General features: G+C 41.2%; 1 long non-coding RNA gene across 3 annotated transcripts in view; it reads left to right on the top strand.

The window, feature by feature from the left end:
• Positions 1 to 4,624: 4,624 nt before the first annotated feature.
• The window catches only part of LOC143647399 (uncharacterized), a 240,981-nt gene continuing 223,033 nt past the window's right edge, over positions 4,625 to 22,572 (top strand). Inside the window, exons 1-5 of one of the 3 annotated variants that reach the window (XR_013158036.1) lie at positions 4,625 to 4,735; positions 4,818 to 5,008; positions 10,562 to 10,742; positions 10,869 to 10,980; positions 19,042 to 19,120. This is a non-coding gene — a long non-coding RNA (uncharacterized LOC143647399). Of the gene's footprint in view, positions 4,736 to 4,817; positions 5,009 to 8,248; positions 9,004 to 10,561; positions 10,743 to 10,868; positions 10,981 to 19,041; positions 19,121 to 22,572 lie in introns of those variants that run through there. The other 2 variants (XR_013158037.1, XR_013158034.1) reach the window with 2 other exon arrangements.

The raw sequence follows: 22,572 nt of genomic DNA, 5'->3' as shown, positions 1-22,572 counted from the left end.
AAGTTACAAATGAATCAATATACTATAAAAGATGTTGATTAGGAAGATAAGACCTCCCTACTTCTTTTGAAATTATTTTATGATATTTCTGATTAATGATATCATTTGTGCCATTTCAGTCTTCAGTGGTCTTCATTTGCTAGCGTTGATTATGGGATGCCATGCCTTGCTGGAATCTGACTCGTTATGACCAACAAATGTGAATTAAAATCAATAGAAATGTCATTAGCATCCCAATACTGTGAAAGATAATATAACCATTTCTCATATATTCAGTTTATTAAAATTTGCTAAAGTGTGAAATATATAGGACAAGAAATGATGTTTTAATCTTTCACCAAGGTAACAATTGAAAGCTGATTGATTCCATTCAGTAATTATAAAATCAGAATGATGGATGACTGTAATCAACTAGGATTCGTTCTCCTACTCTGTCACTCCCCCATGCAAGATAAAAGTCTTGTTTGCATCATCTCTTTTATCTGAAAAGAAATCAAACTTCTATTGGCTTCACTAAACCCAGGAGGTAGATAACAGTCTTTCCTGACTCTAAAGGGGATGAAGAGGTGGTCACTGCCGACTAAAAGCCGAGGCGAGCCGGGCAGCTCTTCAAGGCTGGGTTGTGTGCGTGAGAAGGGCCAACAATACTAGGACATAAATATTCACACTATGATTTTTCTCTAACTTTTGTAGGGTCTATACAGTGAGGTAGGGGCTTGTCTGTTATGGTTCTGCTCTCCCCGGTTTCCTTAAGACAACCCTGGATGAGTGTAGTTGACCAAATACAGTAGATCTGTGTTCAATTCACTTAGCTTATATAGAGTTGGGGGAAACTTTCTTTGTTCCAAAAAGGCTGCCAAGAATCCTAATTTCCTTGTCTTTGAAGATATGGGAGAGTTACCATTAGACGATGGATAGATAGCTATTTGTCCAAGAGTAAAGAGTAAGGAACAGTGAAGGCAGGAGAAGGGAGGGTATTGATTCCACGCTCTTAGGCTTAAAATCTAGAAATTCAAACTCTGGAGGAGAAGGCAGCCAGGAAAGGTGAGAGGTACAACAATTTTGTTTATTTATTTATTTATTTTTAACTTTTTTATTGTATAATATAACATATATACAAAGCAAAGAAATAATAAAGCAATAGTTTTCACAGCACTCTTCAACAAGTAGTTATAGGACAGATCCCAGAGTATGTCATGGGCTACCATATGATCCTCTCATATTTTTCTTTCTAGCTGCTCAGGATATAGGAGGCTAGTGGGCTTAAATATTTTTTTTATCATCACAATTGACTTTTTTTCCTTCATTTTGGTGAAAAATAACATATATGCAAAAAAGCTATAAATTTAAAACACAGCACCACAATTAGTTGTAGAACATATTTCAGATTTTGACATGGGTTACAATTTCATGTTTTTACTTCTAGCTGCTCTAAAATACTGGAAACTAAAAGAGATATCAATTTAATGATGCAGCATTCATATTCCTTTGTTAAGTCCTATCTTCTGTGTAGAATAGAAGATACCATCTCATTGGGGTTGTTTCAGCTATGGCAATTCTAAATTTTTGATATTGGAAGGGTCTGTCACCAATATGGGTTAGAAGATGGAACTATCTGCTGTTCTGGAGAGGTTGGGCTAGGTTTCAGGACTTATCTGGACCAGGGACCCATCCGGAGGTTGTAGGTTTCCGGAAAGTTACTCTAGTGTGTGGAACCTTTGTGGAATCTTATGAATTGCCTAAGTGTTCTTTAGGAGTATGTTTTTTTCTTTATTATTTAGGTTATGATAGGTAGCAAGGTCTACCTGAAGTTTGCATAAGAGCAACCTCTAGAGTAGCCTCTCGGCTCTATTTGAATTCTCACTGCCACTGATACATTATTAATTATACTTCTTTTCCCCCTTTTGATCATGATCCCATGGTGCCAGGTCTGGATTCATCCCTGGGAGTCATCTTATACATCAAAGGGAGACTTTCACCCCTGGATGTCATATCCCATGTAGCGGGGGAGGGCTATGATTTCACTTGCAGAGTTGGGTTTAGACAAACTGAGGCCACATTTGAGCAATGAAAGAGGTAGAGGTACAACAATTTTAATAGCTCATATCCAACATCTTGTGGGTTTGGTTGGTGGTTTTAAAGATAAGGGTAGGAGAGCAGTCTTTACATAGTCGCCCTTGTTACATAACCTAGAACATGCCGTCAGCTAACTTGGGAACAATAAAATGCTACTGGGAAAATAAAACTTCCTCAGGGAAGGCTTTCTTGACTGTAAATGACTCACCGGCCAACCATCCCCCATTAGATCGGCTTCCCCTCCTATAGGCTATAAAAGAACCCTGTGGTTTTTCTTCATCACACTTTTCCCATATACGTGCTTGTGGGATTATTTGATTAAATACTTGTTTCCCCACCACAGATTGAAAGCTGTGTGAAGACAGGGACTGAGTGTAAAAGCAAGTGATTTTTCTGTACCATTGTGCTTTGAATGTGGTTGAATAAATGTTCTTGGTATCTGCCAAAGTTTCCTTTATCTTTCAAACAGTCTGACCTGTATAGGAGCTTGGGTATGCTTGTTAGAAAATATTTTTCCAACTTGACTCAAAACAGATGTTCATCTGTATCTTGAACCTTCTGGTTCACATAGTGATTAAACATCTATAGGACCTGATTATAACATACCACACAGGTTAATTCTGAAGTTTTACCATTTTCAAAGGACTTGGACACCTCAGTGTGGTGGAGGATGTGAGGGCCAGTATCTTAAGGACGCCTTTCTCTGGCTCCAGAAGGCAGAAGAGAACATAGGGTGATTTCCTTCTTTATTACACAAATCTTTGCTTTTATCGTTCTGCTATGGTTTCTGGACTCCCAACAGAGTTTCTTTGGGCAGCAGGGCATTATGAAAAGATTACTGTTTTGGAGCCAGACAGATCTGAATTTGAATCTCAGCTTTAACAGTTTCCAATTATGAGTTCTCTCATCTGTAAACGCGGGATAATAGTGTCTGTTTTTCAGGGTTGTCACATGGATTAAAGGCGCTGCCCTTGGAGTGCCTCATATGGTGCATGATGCATTGTAAGGGCTAAAGATGTGGTGGGTTATGGAGGTTATTGCCAAATTTCAAAAAGTGAGAATTGAGGGTCACAGAAACCAGATATTTTATTATAAAAATTCATACCAATTTGTGAGATCGTGCACAGAAGAAACGGATAGAGCGCTTTTAAGTCCCATGGAGTGACAGACTTTGGGAATGCTGGAGAAAGTTTAACATTCAGGAACATTTGGGCATTGACTCAACTTTCTCCATGACCCTAAGACATGGCTTTGCTGAAGGATATGTTACAGAATGAGAAGAACCTGGCTTTGGCACACATCCCCTTCGAAGGAGACACATACATTACTGGTTTAAGTTCTGATATGGCGATGTAAGTACAAATTTAAAAGGACCCTGGTTTATGAAGATTACCAGAAGAACTAGTTTTCTTACCCTTGGTAGGTCCCCTACTTTTTCAGGGAATGTCTGTACCAGCTGCAGGCTCTATAGGGCAAAGAGAACAGCCAGATTAAAATATACAGCATCTACTGCTGCTGTGGGTGGAGCTTCCTTTTGTTAAGAATTCTTGGCATAAGAAATTGGGAACTTCAAGTAGGTCTGAGACTCTCCTTATGACATTGAACCTTTGGAAACACTACAGTCTCTCAGCCCAGTTGCTTCTCACCCTGGATTCACATTAGAATTGCCTGCAGAGTGGTTAAAAAAAGAATGATGCTTGGGTCCCACCCTAGACCGGTTAAATAAAAGTTTTTAGGGAAGAGGCCCAGGCATCTTTAAAAATCCAAGTTTTTCAAAAGCTCTGTAGGTGATTTGAACGTGCAAGAGTTTAGAATCACTGCTGGCTCAAATTTCTCAACACTGTAATCACCCTATAAAATCTCAGAAACCTATACGTGTGTAATAGCACATTGAAGGGTGACTAGGATGTGAAAGAGCTAACTCTGCTTTGGTTCGTTTAGTTGAGGGCACTGGTCTGGGAAACGTGCCTTTTGCTAATATCATATGGAATAGGGAGCTCGTTGTTGCTGTGTTTTAACCACTGAAACCCCACAGGAGGCGAGTTCATTAGTTCTGGGAATGGGATGTCAAGATGTGTCTTCCAAACGCTGAGTTTTTAGGAAGTGCTTTCGTTGGAGCGCCTCCCTTGGGCCCTAGGGTCCCGCAGCTTTACATCTGGCACTTAGGGGCCCGTCCCACCAGGGCGCCCTTCCTCTGAACCCAGGGTGCTGAAGACGGCGTTTGGCAAAGCTGACATTTAAAATCAGCCCCTGCAATGGGCTGCGTGGTTGTCATTTCCACACAGGTGAGGACCCTACCAGGTAGGCACTGTTAGGTGGGGGGAACGGGGGAGGGCACTGCAACGTGAGCTGCACAGGCTGTGTCGCCCCTCCCAACGTGACTCGCGGAACCGTCCCCTTCCGGAGGACGTGCTTCCGGAGCCGCCCCTTCCGGACAACGTGACTTCCGGAGCCGCGCCTCCGGACACGTGACTTCCGGAGCCGCGCCTCCGGACACGTGACTTCCGGAGCCGCGCCTCCGGACACGTGACTTCCGGAACCGGCCCTCCAGACAACGTGACTTCCGGAAGCGCCCCCTCCGGACGTCACCTTATCTCCATCCTTAGGAGCTGCCTGTGCTCCAGCGCATTGGGACTGACCTTCCTCCGTCTTGGGTTCGGTGAGCCGTGCCTGGGAGCGCAGAAATAAACCCGTCCACTTTAAATTTCCTAGTCTACCTTCCTTCTTTCTCACCCTTTCAGGCACCCCGTCACAGGTGGCACTCAGTCTGTCCGCCCCAGGCGGACATGCCAAGTGCTAGAGCCGGAGGGACTCGGAGAGGCGGCGGGTCCCTCGTCCGGCGGGAGAGGCGCCCAGGGAGCCCGGAGAGGTGACGGGGTGAGACAGCGGGTTATGAACCGGCTGGGTCTACGGCCCAGGTCCTCGCACTCAGGTGTGGGCTCTTCCCCGTCCTGTACCGGTGTCGCCACCTTCTCTGTGTCTCTGCTGTTTCTTTCTCTTTCTCTTCCCCTTCTTCCCCTGGCTTCCTTCCCACTCCATCTTCTCATTCCCTACCACTTTCCTTTCTGGTTTTGTCTTTTCAAGTCTTATGTCTTCAAGCCTTTGTTTTGCCTTGACTGAAGCACTTAGGCCAGAAAAAATTGTTAATTTTTATCTTAGATTCAAGCGATTAGTTTCGGTGAACAGTGTGACTATTAAAAGTTTGTGCTTTTTAGTTCACAAGTACAAACATTAAACAGAAAAACTGATAAAAAGGAACCAAACAAAAAACCCGAAACATTTCTGAACCCTCCCTTGGTGGCGGATGCAGTTGGGGGAGGTGGGGGTGGGGGTGAGGCCAGAGCGCCCCAAACTCTTCACAGGTGCGAACTGCTGGTGTCGGACAGCGAGCTTGTAATGTGAAAACGCAGTTGAAGAAAGCTCCTTGTGGCATCTCAGCACGAGAAGATTGTTATCAACAAAACGGTTATTGCCTGACTGGGTGAAACTTTTTATTTTCTGCGTCATTCTGTTTGAAATCATAGGGATTTGACCAGAGGATATTTCCTTCCATTTGTCTGACATTTTTGTATGTGGCATAATATCTTCTTCCCAGACATTTTAGGATGTGAAAATGTTTTAAAGTGACATGTATTTTCCCGGCAGATCTTACCAAGCCATTCCTCAAAAGCAGAAAAAGGAAAAAAAATGTAGATCTTAAATGTATTTTTTAAAAAATTATTTTCTGTTTTCTTAACCTTCCTGGACTAAGCAAATTATCATAAAATTCTCTAGAGGGCCAAAATCTGTGTTCTAGTTTTGGGAAAGAATGGTCCCTTTCAGAGCGCCTGCTAACAGGCCACGGTGGTGGAAGTGAGTTTTGGAGCCCAGCATCCACTCACCCTGCGTGGAACGACCCCAGGCCGTGTAGCTGGAGGGAGCGGCTGCACCGCCTGCGCCAAGGTGCAGTCTCCTGCCTGTGATGATTGGGGTAGAGATCGTCATGTGACCCAGAAGAGCCAAGGAGACTGGGGACAGAGAAGTACGAACTGTTTTCTCCTTGAACTTGGAAGGATGTGGATTGTAGCTGTAGTCAATCATAAGAAAGCCCACTGAAGTGTGAGACAGCATAGCAGATGCAACCTGATAATAGAAAATGTCTGCCTATACTCAGAGGACGTTTAACAATAGGCAGAGTTTGGGTATAAATTAGTGAAGATCAGTACATAGATGACTTAGTATGTGGGAAAAAAAAAAGGGCATGTATTTTTTAACTCCAGAGAAATAAAAACTTGATCAGGAAAGGAAAGGTGTACCGCACCGCATGGCTTAGTTGTTGTGAAGGTACATAGTCATAGTACTATAAGTATTGACTAATGATCTTAGCAAAATTATAGTGGGAGGTATAAATCTATGCTGTGCATTTGTGGGTGTGTGTGAATTCATCTTGCATAATGCAAAGTCAATATGATGCTTAAACTGGAAAATCAAGAAGTTGCAACATGGACCTGTTATTTAGAGATACGGACTGTCTTAGTTTTACTAGTTTGCCATCGGAAATACCATAAACTGGTTTTGGCTTAAACGGAGGGTACTTATGTTCTCTTGGTTTTGAAGGCTAGAAGGCTTGCTGCCCCCCCGGGGGCTGGTAGCATTCCGGTCTGGTTGTGGCAATTCTTGGGGTTTCTTGGCTTATATCTCCTACTTCCTGTTACATGGTGCTATCCTTTCCTTTCTCCTCTGGATTCTGTTCGGCTTCCAGTTTTCTCTCTCTACCTATGAGTTTCTTCTGCTTATAAAGGAATCCAGTGATCCAGAATAAGACCTCATTCATTTGGCCACAGCTTAACTAAAATAATATCTTCAAGAGATCCTGTTTACAATGGGCTCACACACACAGGAATGTGGAGTGAGATCAACCACAATGTCTAAACTGGGGTACAGAATTCAACCCACCACATGGAAGTAAATGCTAAATGATTCAGTTAAAACAGCTGAGAGGAACGGCCTCCTGGGAGAAGGAAACAGGAGATGGGGAATTTTGGGGACTGCTGCTTTTTTGGAACAAGACTTACAGAACTGTTTGACTTTATATACTATATGCATGAGTAACTTGAAATAAAGAAAAACTACTTTAAAAAGGAAAAGGAAATTTGAACCAATGAAACTAACTACTTGTAGAACGAAGAAATGTGTTGACCTTGGACAAAATTTATGAAATAGGATCAGCCTGTTTTGGTGGTTTGTTGGCCACAAACATGTATCTCTGTTTCTTAGGCAGGAGCAAGCGTCCGAGTTTCCCCATAAAACCTGTACATGTCTCCTTGTCCCATGTTTGAATTCTGCATTTACAAAATAATGTAAATCTCCTTTACCCTCAAACGTGCAGTTGAAGTTTAAAAACATGCACTCATTTTAAAGCGGCCTTCTTTAAAGTAATCTACTTCTTTGAAGTTTCTAGAAGTGAACTTTTAGGCATGCGTGCTTCTTTAGGGTAGGCTGGGAGTCTCAGGCACTTTCTTATCCCTCTGGAATTCTGAAAAATTTTGTTTCTTTTTCTTTTTAAAAATCTTTTTTTTATTAGAGAAGTAGATTTATGGAAAAATGGTGCAGATAATACAGCGCTCCCATATACCACACGCCTCTCCAGCTTTCTCTAGGATTACCATTCTGCAATAGTGTGGTAACTTTGTTACAGTGGATGAAACACTATTATCATAATTATACTATTAACTATCGTCCATGGTTTACTTTAGGTTCACTGTTCATGGTGTTTAGTCCTATGTTTTTTTTCTTAAAAATTTTATTCTAGTAACATATATATACACCTTAAAATCTCCACTTTTAACCACATTACAAGACGTAATTCAGGGGTGTTACGTATGTGAACGGTAGCTAGGAGCTGAGTTGACGCGGCCTCTTCCACCGCCCTTAAGGCAGATGGCTTCTCAGCTCTGCGCCAGGCAGACCTCAGGGAAGCAACCTTAGAGCGTGCACTGCCGCTGCTCACCGTCAGAGGGCGGTAGAGCCGCGGAAGCTCCGGAGAAAGGGGGACGCTGTGACGCCTGCGGAGTGGGAGGTGTTATCTTGCAGGGTTTTCAGTTAAAGCGTTTTAGGAGCTAGCTCTTTCATTGGGAAAAATGATGTGTTTTCTTCTAAATTTTGTGCCAATCCAAAAAGGCAGGAAGTTTGATCTTACTGCATTTGCCGTGGCTATATTTTTTTCCTACGAACCAGGAATTTATTAGGAAAACGAAGAGAATTGCATGAATAAGTTTACCTTTGCATGTCCCCATTTCCTACTTGTAGAATGCTTTGGTGCACGTTCTGAAAGAATACCGTGTCAGATGAAAGGGGGCTCTGCTTTCTCCCTTATTATTTGAAAACGGGTGTGTTTCTCTCATGCCTGGATAGACCACTTACCCCTGATTTGTATCCTGGGGCTGAATGTTGCTTATTAGTTGCATTATTTGTAAACTGCTAACCTGGCTCTTTGCACTGCTGTGATGTTATCTTGATGCGTTGCAGTGGAAATGTGAACATGTCTGTCAGGCAGGGAAATTATGTAAAAATGATGTGGGCATATAAAATGGGATCGACAAAATGTAATAAACTCCTCCTGGGCTGAAGAGCAGAGCTGCATATGTAATGAGGTGGTTCAGGATTACGTCACCTTTTATATAACATCTGGCAGTGACTTTTATTTCGGAGCTAATTTGTAAGAGCCAGGCACTTTTCTTTTCCCGGCCCCAAGACTGCCTTTATCTGAAAGAAGAAAGAAGGACCTGTCACATTTTGCATGCAAAGAAAGCCAGAGTGGCTAGATTACTCCCTTAGGGTAATGGAGAAAGGAAAAAGAAATTGAAAAAGGTCAGGGAAACAAAGCTGAAGGAATGAAGAGGTTTGTGTGATTCTCAGTGAAATTGGACCAGTCTAAGCACCAGACAGGTAATCTGGGTGGCTCTGCCCTCCCCTCTTCCTTTCTCCACCCCTTGCTTGGCGCTGGCTCTATAGACCTGACCTCAGAATGCTGTAGGAATAGTTTCTCCTAAAATATTTTGCCTAAAGTGAGGAATTGAGAGAATTATGTAGGTAATTCAGGCAAATCCTAAAATTTCTTCCTTAGGTCTTTGAGGAAAAAGCTTCACCTCTAACCAATATCCCTTTTCCATAACAATATCCAGACCTCTGAGCTATTACCATAGATTATTCAGATATTTAACTCACCTTTTAAATTTGTCTTTATAGACCGTGATGAAAAGTCTTCAATGAAATTGAATGCTTGAATCCAGCTTCTGCAGGCAGGGACTCAAGAGAGGAGATCTCCTTGCCTCCTTGCTTCTTCCCTTTTCACTCTTAGCTTCTCTGCACATGCTCACCTTTGCACAACCTGGACCTTGCTGAACCATTTTTGCTGTCCTTCATCCTGGTTTTTTTTTTCAATCTTCCATTATTGCCTCAGCCCTGAAAATGACCTTTTCTGAATTTCAAGGCCATGTCTACAGTTCAGAAGAGGCTGTGTATAGTTTCCGAATTCCCTAATGGATTCCCCAAAATGTCTTTGGAAGTTAGTTGAATGTTTGAATTTTGAACAAAAGATTTGCATGTTATAAGGCAGAATTTATTCTAGAGAGCTAAAATGTAGGATGAAATCCCTAATTATGGTTTCTGACAGTGCCACCTCCCTCAGGCCTTGGAACCCTGTGGGTGGGTGAGAACTGGCACATGGCTGGAGTGGGTGGCGACTGCCAGTCATCATGGGCTGGGGAAGTTAATCCAAAAACCTCTCCTTCCAAGGTTTAGCTCTCCTTCTCTCAGCCCAGCCTGATAGGGCCATGGATGAAGCAATGGGGTGGTTCTCACCCCACCTCCAAGTATAACCACATGCAACCCCCATGGGGCAGAGGAGCATTGGAATGGTTGGGGCTGGCCAAAGGACCCCTTTAGGGTTGGTGATCCTGTGTGAGCTAGCAGACCCTGGCTCATGAAGCCTAGAGTCTTAGTTGGCAGGGAGTGGTCCTTCCTGGTCAATGCAGACTCTTCTCTGGCACTGTGGGGAGAAACTGCTGGAAAGTTTATTCTGTTTCCTTAACTAAGAGCAGGCACCTTCTACCAGTAGCTGGGGAATGCCTGGCCTGAGATGACTCTATCATTATTCCTAACTTAGGAAAGACTGACTTTTGAGTATGAAAGTTTTGGAGCTGTCATTATTTAATATTTTATAGTGTGACGTCCTGGTTGTCTATTGATGCATGACGTATTATCATGAAACGTAACATCTTAAAACAGCAACTTTTTAATTATATCCCATAATTTGTGGCTCAGGAAATTGAACAAGTGTTAGCTGGGTGAGTCTTCTGCTCCATATGATGTTGACTGACTCACTTGTTGAGCTGGTGGCTTGCATGGGTTAGAGAGTCCAAGATGGCTTCACTTATACGTCTTGTGTCTGAGAGTCCTTTTACTTCTTCATGTAGTCTGAGGGTATCTCCACATGTCTCTCTAGCAGGGCAGCTGGATTTTTACATGGTGGCTCAGGCTCTAAGAGAACAAGATGGAAGCTACTGGTTGTCTTAAAGTCTGGGCCAGGAATTGACACAGTCCCACTTCTCCAATATTTCGTTGGTCAAAGCAGTCACAGGGCATCCAAGAATCAAGGAGAATGGAGACAGGCCCCACTTTTCAAGGTGAGGAGTGTCAGATAATCTGTGACCATCTTAAGTCTACCAAGTGTGGGTTGCACAGATAGAATGTGAGAAGTAGGGAACAAGGAGGATGTGTGGAGAAACGACAATCCCTGTCTTGCTTCCTAGCTGGGAATCACACTTGTTCCGAGCAAAGTGGGGCTATCGAGAGGACTTAATCTCACCTTTTCTGCTGCCACCTGAGAAAAATTTTCTTCATTCAAGTCAGGACACTGCTGAGGTTTGTGAATCCCTTTGTGCTTTTATTTTAAAATATGACTGTGGTTGAAGTGCATAGCAACTCTGATGGTAGGAGCTTTGGAAAAACGTAAGTGGATGATGTCTAAAGGCCACTGGAGATTATATCGGCAAGCTTCCAAATGAAGAGTTGGGAACATTTCTCATTTTCTCCACTGGGTTACAAAGTTGTGCCAATGACTAAACAAGCAATGGGTTATGCAGGTCTTGAAAACTTTTCAGAATTTTCTTTTTGTGTAGAGTGCAGCAGGGGAAAGGGAGAGAAAGTGTTTTTTCAGTCTAATTTAACTACATATAATTTCCTCTGTCTGTAAGTTCAATAAAATATATGAAACCCCAGCAAAAGCCTTAGTAAAGATGATAGCAATAATTTGTTTCTCATTGTAGGTGTGAGGCAATACTGGCAGTGTCATGGGGTCTCCTTTGAGGCACTTGTTTTATTTAATTAGTTTTTGGAAAGATAGTACATAGTACAAATTTTGTAGGAATAAAAGGGTATCAAATAAAAATCCCCCCACATTCCGATCCCTAAGGCCCCCATGTCCTTTCTCCAAGGCAGTCACTTTTTTTTCTCTAGGCTTCCAGATAAATTCTATGCATCTACAAATATATGCACAAATTTTTATGTATAACTATAGCATACATAATTATGTAACTTTTCCCTCCAAATAGCAGTGTGCTGTATACTGTTTGCACTTGCTTTTTCATGAAACAGTATATTGAAAATTGTTGCACATCAATAAATGTAGACTAACTCCTTTTTTCATTAAGAGCTACATAGTATTCTATCACATGAATGTATTATTATCTCTCTCTCTCTTTTTTTTTTACCAGTCTACTGTTGATGTCTATTTAGGTTGTTTCTGAACTTTTACTATTAAAAGCAAAACTGCTATTAATAATCTTGGGTAGGCATTTCTGTGTATATGCGACTATACCTAGAAATGAAATTTTTGGGTTGAAGAGTATGGCATTATAATTTTGTTATCACCCAGTTATCCTCCATAGAGGTTCTGTTAATTATGTTCCCCTCTCCAGCCGCCTCCAGCAGTGTATGGAAACAGGCTTCCATTTTGGTTTCTTGGGATTGTTGGTGGGATTTGGTCAGAGTAGGTTGTAGGTGAAGAAACTAGCTGTAAGAGTGAATGAGGAAGGACTTGGCATTGGTGTTTTTGTATCAGCCTTCTTTTTATGAGATTTTTAATTAGTTTACCAAATATGCTGTCAAAATAGACCAGTTTCAGGAAATTCTCTGTACTAGGAAGCCTGCCACATGGAGGAAAGGGAAAATTGGACTTAGAGTGCAAGAATCTGTTTCTAGTCTGACACTTACTAACTCAGTGTGGGATCCCGATTAAGCCAATTATCCTTTCTTTACCCTCGGTTTTCTTATTTGTAAAATGAGTTTGTGGAGTAGATGATCTCAGAAGAGTTCCTAGATCCAAAATTATTCACTCCTATGACACTCCTTTCACTTTCGTAACATAATGAAAATCCAAATGCAAAAACAGCCGCATAATTTGTTGGGCTCTGTGCAAAGCAAAACTGCAGGGCCCCTGGTTCAAAAATTAGAAGTTCAAGATGGTCACAGCCCAGTGTTCAACCAAATGCAGGCCTTCTTAATGCCAGACCCTGCACGGGCCATACGCCAGCCCTGCCCTCATGAAGGCTCTTGCCTGTAAATCAATGCTTTGTTTCTACTTGCATATTTGATGGCAGTTTTACCTAGACATGCACCTGAGATGCCCACCATCCTTTTCTAAGGAAGGCTGCCTTGTCTACAGCCCCTTGCTGAGGGAAGCTGCCCTAAATGTGCAGCGTGTGCAATGTGCATCCTCTGAACACACCATGGACAGACCCCTGACCCGCTCACAGACTGGAGAGGAGCTTAACGGGTGGCCTGACTGGCAAAGTTCTGGACGACAGGAGTTAAGAAATTACATTGGCTAAACAGACTCTGAAATTTGAACTGCGACACCTGGAAAAGATCAGCCAGCTGGATGGGGGGTTGGAGGCAGGTGATAGTGGGTGCCGACAGGTGGAGAAAGGAGAACCCCACCTAATTCCCTGTGTAACTGAGCAGTGAGCCCTCACTAAGGCAGGCCAAGTGAATTTATTCCTATCCTTTGCAACCCAAACAGTGTAATTAACCCCATGTTAGGCGAGACTGCAGTTTAGCATATGTTTAAGCCATCTAGGGAGGGTGGATTAAGAACAATTACAAGTGTGGAAACAGAAAAATAACTCAAAACTCCATTTTCTCCTTCATCTGCCAACCACTGCAGGAGGAGCTGCTGGCTGAGCAGCTTGTGGTTGTCAGGCGAGGGGTGATCAGAGCTAGTTGTGTGGGGTTTCTGTTTCCCGCTTCGTTTATTAGTGTCTCTGCCAACTCTCTTGCATATCCCTAGGACTGTTTTTTTTTCTCTGTCTTTTTTTTTTTTTTTTTTTTAACTTCTTCTAAGTTATTCTTGACATCTTGTTCTACTTCCATGCAGTAGTCCTAGGAAAAATATAGCTGTCAAATGTGCAACAAGACACATTTTCTTAGTATATATCTTTTTCTTTTGTTGGACTATGCTGATAGCATCCCTAGAGTTTGCAGCAAGCTGGACTAAATGACCTCTCCAGATCTTTTTGCATTTTAGCCATGTTGATGAAAGGATTCCAATATAGTAATTTCACCAACTCCTAATTACAGAATATCTATAGAATCATTTGATGCTTTTCCCTTTCCTTCCTGGTTCAATAGAGAATGAGTTTGTTGGTCTTCAGATGAATAACCAACTAATTTGGTCAGGAGTGTCATTTAGCTTATCATTGACAGTAATTTGCTTTCTAGGATGCATTCAAATCTGTGGTGTGTGGGTGCATTCCTTATAACGAAACATACTGCATAGGGTGGCCTTCTTGCCTGAGGTCCAGCTTTACTTATCAGCATCCGAGGGATATGCGGGTGAACACCTGTGCATCAGCGCAGGGCAGGCTGGAGCCAGTGGGCTCTCTGGGGTAATGACTTGGTCAGTGTGCTGGAGTCCCCTGGGGCCAACATTTTTGTTCACAGGAAAGGGAAAAATAAGCCTGGGCATATTTTCAGGTTTGGGTGTTTGTTGTGAATTCTAGGAATCAAATCCTTTCCATGTCCAGATTTTTACCTGTAAAATGAGGATATTAACACTGATATTAGCTTTAATGCTGAGACATAACACCTGCATATGTTGTTGTATTTCTTGTTAACCTGAAACATACCCAGGATTTTGAAAGTGATCATTTAAATCAGGTTTTCTTAGTAGAAGTGTTGCTGTCTGGAAAAATCTGGCTGGTTGAGAAGTAGATCTGGAGCACTTACCTAAGTGCTTGATGACAGTGCCAAACAATGGCAGATATATATTTAAATTTATTAGGAGGCCACATGGTTAACAAAATAGTGGGCTGATTGGACCAGGAAGATACAATTTATTTATATTTGAAGCATTGCTGGTAGCGCATTGCCAGTAAAAGGTCTTGCAAGAGTTAGAAAGGCAGCTTGGCTATAGGTGGCCAGAGGGAAAGAACTCTCATGAACTAGAATCTGATTATCCTGAGGAAATCAGAGATGAAATCAATGGCAAATTCCTACGACACAGAGGGAATAATGGCCGATGACCACTGAGATCTCTAACTAGAAGCACTTTGGTTTATTTCATCATTTCTGTTTCCCATTTGGTGAAGAGAACATTCTCATAAACTTATGCATTTCAAAGCCCACACTAAATTATGAAGCGATGCCATTTGACTTACAACTGAATATAGACCTGTCATTGAACACCACCATTTACATAGAATCATATTTTCTTCTGTAAGATCCTCAAAGAGAACAGAGTAAGTGGCATAAGCAGAACACAGGGTTTTCTTAGGTGCTGTAAAAGTCTCATGCTCTTTATGATGATGCCTTGAGTCTGCAGTTGGTGAGTAACGCAGCTCTGAGCCCTGCGGAGGCAGGGTTGCTGCCCACGCCCTACAGGCTCTCATGTGGACTAAGAGAGAGTGTGCAATACGTGGATTAAATGAAATGTCAGTGAGCACTAGAAATTAGGCCACATTGTAAAAATTCCAGAGGCTGGAATGATTGAGGAAACTAGGCAATATAATAGAAGGTTTGCTTTAAAAATTTGCCCTATCCCATTCATCTTGGTTGCAAAATGTTCAAACAATATGAAAGAATCTGGAGTAAAAAGTAAAGGCCCTGCTATCTCCTACCTCCTGAATTTTTCTCCCCTACAGTGTATGTATGTATTCAAGTGTGTGTAGGTTTTTTAAAAAACTAAATGGGAAGATACTGTACACAATGCCTTGTCTTTAGCAATATGTCTTAGAAAGTACAAATAGATCAACTGTGTATTTAAAATCTGTAGTATGGACATTTAGCTTTTTTATAGTATAAACGATACTACCAAGAACAATGTTGTTTATGCTCCTTTGTTTATAGGTGGAAGTATTTCTCTAGAATAGAGGTTTATGTGCAAGTATATCTCTAGAATAGAAGTTTAGAAGTAGAATTTTTGGGTAATTAAAATATTGACAGATGCTGCCAAATTGTCTTCCTAAGAGAATACTGATTTTCATCCCCACCAACAGTGTATGAGAATATCCCTTTTGCCCACACACTTGACAAGGCTGTATATGTCAGTTATGTTAATTTTTGCCACAACAGTAGATGAAAAGGAACCAGTACATTGTTTTAATTTATATTTCCTTGATTAGTAAAAATTGAGCAACAATTCCTGCATTAATTGACCATTTGCATTTATTCTTCTGTGAAATGTCTGTTTTGCCTGTCATTGCACACATTTTACTGTTGTATTGTTTATTTTATTGACTTAGAATCATTCTTCATATGCTTTCTGGAGATGAATTACTTGGATTTTATATTTTTCACATATTTTATACCCTTTGGCATTTGTCTTTTTTCTTCATTTGTGTGGTGTCTTATTTTGTACAACGATTTGTCTAGTCAAATCTGTTAGTCTTAAGGGTTTTACATCTCCTCCAAGATTATAAAAATATTTTCCATAATACACTATAGTTAAAAAATATTTAGCCCTTTAATGAATCTGAGATCTAGTTTTATATAACATGTGAGCTAGGGGAATTTTCCTTTTTATCTGGAACAAATTCTCATATCTAGACACATATACCTCTCAATACCTCCTACATGTTTTCCTGTGATGTCTTGTACTTATGAATCCTTAGGATGTCTGTAGACAGAGTGTCCTGAAATTATATGCAGAATTTTGCATGATGTATACAGGTGCATTTCTTTCCTGTGGATATTGCCCTTAGTTTTCATCAGATTCTCAAAAGGCCACATGGTCCAACAAAGGTTAAGAAGCACTGTGGCCCATTCCCTCCTTCACTTTCTATTAGAAAGTCCCAGAGAGGCAACCTTGTTTCGAGTTCCCTTTCCAAGGTCCCCTTTTCATTTCTTTAATTCTTCTCATTGAATGTCAGTAGCATTTTCCAATTAATTAAGCAAATCTGCTATACATGGGACATGATATTAGTCTCTGGAGATGCAAAGTGCACTAAGACCTGGAAGTCGCCCTCAATAATAATAGTCTAGTTTGGGAGACAAACAACCCAACATAACAGAATACAGTATAAATGTTATGATAATGGTATGCACCGAGTGCAATGAAAGTTTACAGGAGTGAGCAAGCCCTAGAAAATTTTTTTTGGAGGGGGAGTCATTTCAGAGAGATCATTCCAGCATCAGAGTGGAGAATAAAGTGCCACAGGAAGTTTTGAAAACAAGAGACCAGTTAGGAGGCTGTTGTAGGAGAGAAATGTTAGGGATTGAACTAAAGCCAAGTCAGTGGAGAGGGAATGGGTGTGAGAGATTCAGGACATACTAAGAAGGTAGAATAGACTGGAATTCTTGGTTGAGTAGCTGAGTATGGGGACTAATGGGGAATTAGAAGTCAGGAATAATTACCAGGCTTTTGGTTTAAGTGACTGGTTCATTGACAGAGTCATTGCTGAAATAGGAAATGCATACGTAATGCCAGATCTGAGGGGAAAGATGTGTCTAGTTTCACATAGTGATATATAGGCAGAATGGATGTCTATACTAAGAGATTATAGACCAAGCCAAGAGCCAGGTAGTGCAGATGTGTTAAGGGTTCATGAAGAAAGGAGAAGGTTATAAGGTTGAGACAGAAATAGAAAAATCAGGAGAAAATGGTACCACAGGAGAAAGAGTTTCAAGAAGAGGGGAGTGGTCAGCAGGGTGAAAAGCTGCTGAGAGATCAGTTAAGGTAGAGACAATGAGTGTCCATCGATTAGGAGATCTGGAGGTCATTGGGATCTCCAAGAGTCGCTTCAGGAGAGGAGTGGGAGTAGAGGTTAGTGAGAGATGAGGTATCATGGGGAGGGAGGGGGTTGGAAGAGTGGATGGAGAGTGAGGAGGTTAGGACGGTGCATACAGAGAAGTCTTGCACGAAGCTTTGCTGTGAAGGTTGAACGGTAGTCGGAGACGCGGGTGGCAAAGCTGTCGTTCATTCCTTAAGTAGTGGAGTCATGTTGTTAGACTATTAATGGAATCGAGAAAGTTAATTATCTGGTAGGTATATTTTATTCTTGAAGAACTAGATAGTTGAACTTGATAAGAGGTTCCTTCAGCTTATATTCGGGGTATTAAAAATATCTGACAACTAGATGTCTTGGGCACTGACCCAAGCTGATAGAAGCTGTAATCTATCAGAACAAGTGCTGGCTGTAAACAACTGGTAGGGCCGTATTGATGACCATTAGTCCTGCTTCTATTGCCTAGTTATCTGGCAATACATACATGGATATCATTCTTAGACATACCTGAGGGGCTGAATTTCAGGTTTGGATTAATATGACTTCTAGGATTCCCAAAGGACCAGATCACAGAAGTTATAACTAACATTGTGAAATGAATGTAAAAATCTTCTACTACATTTGATTTGAAGGCCATATCTATAATTAGAAATTTGGGGTCAAAAATGGACAGAAAAACAACAAGTAATACTGAAAATTTATGCTTTATTCCCCCTAAAAACTAAGATTAACAGTTATGTGATAAGTTGTGGAGGAGGAACAAAATGAACGTACCACATTCTCAGTAAGAATTGCAAGGGCAAGTAAGATTCGAGTTTCAAATGGTAATCTCATTTTGAGCTGTAAGGTTAGGAGCAAAATAAACATTTCTTATAGCAGAGCACACGTGAAGGGAAGATTTTCTGTTTATTCTGGTGTCCCCCAGTGACCAAAGCTAGCTTTGGAAATTAAGATGGAATGAACTAGCACCCTCTTGCATGTGTGGTCTTTTTTTTTCTAATAGGTGTGTGTATATGGGCAGAGCCCTACAGCTTAAAGTAGTTGAGCTTTATCATTTTAGCTCAAGACTGCTTTCTTTTTTTCTTTTTTGGTATATATACAATCTTGCAGGAAATAATTTTTTTCAAATACAAACTGTAGCATTTTTTTTTCCCTTTGACAAATGCCATATAGATAAACCTCACAGCACAATTGGCCCTCTTTCACAGATTTTCATGTGGAATATTGATAGCAAATTGTTAGTCTGTCTGGTATATAAACAGAGTTAATTACAGCTGTTAAACTTCTCGGTGATTGCTTAGAATGTCACGTCTCAGTATACTTTCAAGAAAATTGGAGTCTAAAGTTCGTTTTGAAAACAAGAAAGAAAAAATGAGAAATCTGTGGAATAGATAATGTGCTTAATGTTCTTTTGGTGAGTAAAGTCAGTAACGTTACCTTTCTTGAGTCAAGAGAAAGAAAAGCCATATTTGTTTACCCATGTTTAGTGTCTGTTTTCACTGTTTTTTTTTTTTTCCTGACTTCTTTTAGTTGTGTTGCAGGATTGACTAGATAAAATAAATCAGAAACACAGGTTCAATTTTTGCCATCTCTTAGGTCAGAAAATGTTCTCACCAAGGAAATATAAGGAAAGGAAGAAATATGCAAAATCCACATTTCATCCATATTTTATCTGGTAATGTTTCCAACACTCTTTTTCCAGGTTTCACCAGTGTGAGGGGACAGGAGAACCACGGTGTAGGTGATGGTTGCAAGTTGTTTTCACCCTGAGCACCTACGAGGTAGGGCCACTGGGCCCTCAACGCTCCCCTCCTCTTCTGTCTTCCCTGCTCCTTTTCTCTGGCCTGGTCTGGCTTGATGCACACACACTTTTCTGGAAACTCAGACTCTCGTACATCTGGCTGCTGTTCCAGCGCTGCTCTTCTGAGGCCCCTGGCCTCTCTGCGGAGCTCGTACCTATCCCTGCCCTTGGTGACCTTCCAGTGCCTGTCCAAAGATGTCTCTCAAGCTCTTTTTCTTCGGGATTACAGCTCTCCGCATAGACATCATTCCACAGGGCAGCCTGGCTTTCTGTCCTTCTAAGACTCTTTGCTTTAAGGAGTTTTAGATGACCAATACCAGGGCTTGGTTGAGGATTACGTAGCAATCACTCCTTTCAAAGACAAATTTGGGTTGAAACTAGAGTAGGAAAGTGATTATATGTAAAGGAATGCTTATATAAATAAATGCTTGAAGTGTTTTTTTCCTCACAAAATTTGAACGTCTTTTCCCACTCTGTGGACACCATTTAGGAGCTTAGCAAATTTTCTGAGGTTTAGAAAAGTTCCTTACTTCATCAACATTTTTCTGTCTACCCAAAGACACTTCTCTTAGAGTTTGGAACAGTGTTAGAGACTCTGCCCTTGGTCCCTTTGACCAGGAAATCCATAAATTCCTTAGGCACAAAAGACTCCCTGAGAGTTCTTTCTGCTCTGATGTTGCTCAGGAGAAAGTCATGCAAATTAATTCTCACTTTTGAGGATCTTGTTTTTTTTTCTTTTTTTTAATTAGGGCAGTTTGGGTTTACCTGAGGATGGTTAGAAGCATTTTAAAAATTAAAATCCTTCTGAAGATGTGCTGACCTCATATTTCATTTAAATACCTAGAGTCTTAGTTAAAACAATTGTTCAGTCATTTTCTACAGTGGCTCTCTAGGGATATTGATAGCTGTCTCTATTTTCTGCAAATGACGAGGGCATGGCAATTAGACTTGGTTGGAAGCTGACCACGTCACTAATTGTATCACAGTCTCTCCCCTGTCCTGACCTTTAACTTTGCATCACCCGAATTAGTGTTAGATAGTCCTAGATGTGCAAGTTGCTCCTCACCGTGGCCTTCCTCAATCAGAGCCTCTACCGAGCACTCACGTGACTGGTACTAGTGCCATAGGAATTGTGAGTTTCTGCCCTCCAAACCCTGGTACTGAAGTTGACCCTCTTGAGTCAGGCAGAGGCTAGGCTATGGTCTCCAGGGCCTCAGGGGTCATATATTTTGTCAGCCCACGAAGTGATAGAGATCGGTAAGAAAGATTGCAGGTTCTAACATTTAAGGAGGGAGGAAGTGTCCTGTAAACCTGTAAGAGCATGAGCTTTCAAGTGAGACATATATGTGTTCAAATTTTGGCTTCACCATTCATTAGCTGTGTGCTCTTATGTGAACTTCTTAACTGTTTTGCACCTTAGTTTCCTTATCTGTAAAATAGGAGTGAAATATAATGATGCCTACCTTATGATGACTTGTTTTAAATATTAAATGGAAAAAAATTGAATTAAAAAAAGCCAACAAAACTGGAATGCAGTAGTAGGTGCCTAGGAAATGATAGCTTTCCTCTTACGTGGTCTGCTGGCCTCTTCTTGGCGTCTGCTTGTTCCAAGGAGGGTCCTGAGACAGAAACAATTATGAAGGTATTAAACATTCAGACTATGCTTAAGGAGAGGCACATTGTTTTTCTTTTTTTTCTTTTCAGAGCCACTAATCCCCCATAGAAAAGGATCAATCGAGGGGCTTGTAAAAAAAAACAAAAACAAAACAAAACTACTTTGCTTTTTCCCCTCAGGGAAGTATGAAATATTGAATTTACCTACTTTTAAGAACAAGGAACATGGAACTTCACCCAGTAAATACCTTGAATAAATTTTTAGAACTTCAAGGTACCTTGGAGACTATTTAGTAGATTCTCTTTATTTCATAGATGAGACAGCTGAAGGTCAGAATTATAAGCTGACTTCTTCATAATTACTCTCCTTGACCATAACAGCTCATAGAAATAAGCCCTTTACTTCTAAGTCTAACTCCTAGGATTTTCCCACAATACTAAGTGGCTAGTTGATCAGTAAAATGAGGGAGGAAGAGGGAAAGAACTGAGAAGAAGAAGAAGGAAGGAGAAGGAGTTACAAAGAGATTGATGGAGATACACATAGAAAGAGAGAAAGGACAAGGAGAGAATGAGAGGAGGAATTAAGAAGATGATCTGGTCATTACCAATGGCCAATAGAACTTCATTAAACCTAGGTCATGCCAAAGCAATTTGGTTTCCTTTCTGGAGGAGGTCTGTCATTCATTCATACATTCAGAATGACAGAACCTCATTGAATAAGGAAATCCTGCTAACTTCGCATGACAAAGATTTGTGAATCCCTATTGGCTGTTGGTAATAACTACCTTTTTCTTGCTTTTCCTGTTCTCTCACCTCACTTCTCTTCTTCTGTGTGCCTTCCTCATTCCCATGAGGAACACACTGTGTAGAATAGACTAGCACAGTGATGGGGAGAGGGCAGATGCGGGGAGATGATTTAGGATGTATTGCAATAATCCATGTGAAAAATGCTAGTGACTCGGGCTAGGGGGTGTTCTAGTTTGCTAGCTTCCAGAATGCATCACACCAGAAATGGATTGGCTTTTAATAAAAGGGGATTTATTTTGTTAGTTCTTCAGAGGAAAGGCAGCTAACTTTCCACTGAGGTTCTTTGTTACGTGGGAAGGCACAGGATGGTCTCTGCTGGTCTTCTCTCCAGGCCCCTGGGTTCCAACAACTTTCCCGGGGGTGACTTCTTTCTGCATCTCCCAAGGCCTGGGCTGAGCTGCGAGTGCTGAGATGAGGAATGCCAAGCTGCTTAGCTGTGCTATGTTGCGGTGTCTCATTTAAGCACCAGCCAATTAAGTCAAATGTCCTCCATTGCAGCAGGCACCCCTCCTAGCCGACTGCAGATGTAAACCAGCAACAGATGAGGTTCACATACCATTGGCTTATGTCCTCAGCAACAAAACTAGGTACGCTCACCTGGCCAAGTTGACAACTGAATCTAACTACCACAGGTGGCATCGATAGAGATGATTCCAGAGGTTGGATCTGGGGTATATCTGAGGGGTAGAGATATAATGGTTGGATTGGATGTTAGGAAATAAGTGAGTGGAGAAGTAAAGGGAGACTTTTAAAAACTTTCTATTTTGAAATACTTTCAAACTTATAGGACTTTCAAACTTATAGTTACAAAAATACTACAAACACCATACATAGAATTCCAACATATCCCTACCCCCCACCTCCAGATACCTAGATCCACCAATTTTAACATTCTGCCACATTTGCTGTATCATCCTAGCTATCTGTCCATCATTCTGTCAATCCATCTATCTATCCATCTATCTGTGTATTTATCAATTTTCTGAACACTAGAGTATAGATTGTATACAT

Source organism: Tamandua tetradactyla, chromosome 9 (assembly GCF_023851605.1).
Source record: "Tamandua tetradactyla isolate mTamTet1 chromosome 9, mTamTet1.pri, whole genome shotgun sequence".
Classification (NCBI taxonomy): domain Eukaryota; kingdom Metazoa; phylum Chordata; class Mammalia; order Pilosa; family Myrmecophagidae; genus Tamandua; species Tamandua tetradactyla.
This window is presented reverse-complemented; position numbering and strand designations above follow the sequence as displayed.